Source organism: Sorex araneus, chromosome 9 (assembly GCF_027595985.1).
Source record: "Sorex araneus isolate mSorAra2 chromosome 9, mSorAra2.pri, whole genome shotgun sequence".
Taxonomy (NCBI): Eukaryota; Metazoa; Chordata; class Mammalia; order Eulipotyphla; family Soricidae; genus Sorex; species Sorex araneus.
This window is the reverse complement of record NC_073310.1, coordinates 20001-22500: the sequence shown is the minus strand read 5'-3', so window position 1 is coordinate 22500 and position 2500 is coordinate 20001. Positions and strand designations below refer to the sequence as shown.

The 2500-nt window shown below is 64.0% G+C and overlaps 1 long non-coding RNA gene across 1 annotated transcript; it reads right to left on the bottom strand.

Annotated features, from left to right (window-relative positions):
* Positions 1-695: 695 nt before the first annotated feature.
* Positions 696-1975, bottom strand: LOC129407133 (uncharacterized). Its single transcript, XR_008631438.1, has 3 exons — positions 1767-1975; positions 1450-1609; positions 696-751 (listed from the first exon to the last, which is right to left on the bottom strand). It is a non-coding gene; the product is annotated as an uncharacterized LOC129407133 (long non-coding RNA).
* Between the last annotated feature and the right edge of the window lie 525 nt (positions 1976-2500).

Sequence of the window (2500 nt, the reverse complement as noted above, 5' to 3'; positions counted from 1 at the left end):
GGGGTGGCGGTGTGGGTAGCGGTCACGTAGGGTAGGTGGCGGTCAGGGGCCTCTTCTCCTGGTGCCGTTCTCTCCGCCTCCCAGCGAAAGTGCTGGACGCTGGTTCCCCCCCCCCCCAATGGAGTGGATGTAGCGTTCATTTCTTCGTTCGTTTGTTCGTTCGTTCACTCCCTCCCTCACTTTTGAGGAGTTCTAGAGAAAGGAAACCTCTTGGCTTTCCCCACCCACCCACGCACCCACCCACCTCCGCCTCCACGACCCTCCCCCCCCCGTCCCACGGGCGTGCCTCTGGGCATGGGTATCTGGGGGAGAGAGGACCCAGAGACCCAGAGACTCCCCCTCTCCCCAACCCCTGGCCGCGGACGATGAAATCAGACTTTCTGAGACACGATTTCTTTGATTTTTGTTTTATTGATGGATTGGTTTGTTTACTTATTCGTGGAGGGACGGAGGGACGGAGGGACGGAGGGACGGGAGGGACGGGAGGGACGGGGGGGGGGGGCGACGGGGCGGGGCGGGGCGGGGGGGGGCGGGGGGCGTGTTTGTTCTGGTCTAACCGGTTTGGAGTCAGACTTCCTCTTGCTTCTGGGCCGCCATGGTAGAGGCGGAGAGGTCGGGTGGACCACAACTCCCAGAGTGCACCGGGTAGTGGTGGCGGCGGCGGCGGCGGCGGCTAAAGTTCATCCCGGGGGCTGGGGGGGGGTGCAGTGCCGTCTTGACATCCCACCAGAGAGAGAACCGAAGCAAACCCCTGAGAGAACAAAACAGAAGCACATTCTCAGAGAGCTCCCGTTTCCATTTCACTTTGCCTGTCATTCGTCGCTCGCTCACCTCACTCACTCACTCACTCACTCACTCACTCACTCACTCACTCACTCACTCACTCACTCACTCACTCACTCCTCACATTTATTTGATTGCTTGCTTGCTTGCTTGCTTGCTCCGCTTGTCCGCCCGGCTCTGTGACCCATCCCCGTCCCTTCCCGTCCCGTCCCGTCCCGTCCCGTCCCGTCCCGTCCCACCCTCCCCCCTCCCCCCAAGCTGTCCGGTGTTATCAGCCGTCCTGCTCCTGTACTGCCCACATGCGGCCGCCTGGCCGCCCCTCCCCCACCCCCCACCCCTCCCACCGCCCCATTCGATTCAGTTCGCCCGAGGGGGCGGGGGGCGGGGGGCGGGGGGCGGGGGCACATGAAAGCGGCCACCACCAGGGGGCAGAAAGGTGCAGGAGGAAGCAAAAACCAAAAAAAAAAAAAGGAATAAAAGACAAAAGACGGGGGAAAAAAAATCAAGTGCAGGAAAGAGAGGGGGGAAGGGGAGCCAGCCGGCAGAGCCGGCAGCGCCGGCAGCGCCGGCAGCGCCAGCCGGCCGGCCGGCCGGCCGGCCGGCCTCGAGATGGGAGTGTGCTGCGCGGAGGTCGGAGCGAGATGGCAGGTGCGGACGGACCCTTACCCGAGGCCGGCCAAGTCTGCGCAGCAGAGATGCATCTCTCGAGCGGGAAGTAGACGACGACGACGTGCCGAAAGCCAGCGATGCTGCAGAGGAGAACCTCCGTCCGGAGCGCTGGAGGCTGGCTAGCCGGAACAGCCGAGGCTCATCCTCATCGAAACATCTGTCGCATGGAATCCAAGTCGAGAGAGAGGGAGGGACTCGTGTGGAAATCATCTATCTATCTATCTATCTGCCACCCAGGTAGGGGGAGGGGGAGGGGGAGGGGGAGGGGGGGAAAGGAGAGGGGTAGAAAATGGGTCTGAAAACCCAAAACCGACCTGGGTTTTTGGGTGGGTGGGCGGGCGGTGGAAGAAAAGGTGCACGCGTCTGAAGGGACGGGTGAGTGAGTTTTCGTCGTCGTGGTCGGACCGACCGCCACCAACCAACCAACGCGAAAGCTTTGGCGAGTGTTCTCACCGTGATTCGAGACGTTTCTTAAAAATAAAAAAGAAATAAAGAAATACATGCATGAATAAATGAATACATGAATAAATTAAAAAAAAAAAACCCGAAATCCGAGGTGGGGAGGTGGGGAGGTGGGGAGGTGGGGAGGTGGGGAGGTGGGGAGGTGGGAGGTGGGAGGTGGGAGGTGGGAGGTGGGGGTGGGGGGTGGGGGGTGGGGGAACGGAGGCGGTGGTGCGGAAAGGGGGGGAAGGGGGGGGGGAGTCGTCAAGTCCAGCGCGGCGCCCAAGACCGCCGGTCATCTGGTCGACCCGCCGCATTCCGCCCCAGAGCCTAAGTCCGACGGGTCATCTGGTCGACCCGCCGCAGCCCGGCCCAGCGCCCAAGTCCGACGGGTCATCTGGTCGACCCGCCGCAGCCCGGCCCAGCGCCCGAGTCCGAGTCCGACCGGGGCATCTGGTCGACCCGCCCGCCCGGGCGGCAGCCGGTGGATCCGGAGCGCCGGAGCGCCGGCACGCCGGCACGCCGGCACGCCGGCACGCCGGCACGCCTGCTGGTCGACCCCGCGCCGCCGCACCGTGCTCGGGCCCCGGGCGGGCGCAGTCGGACC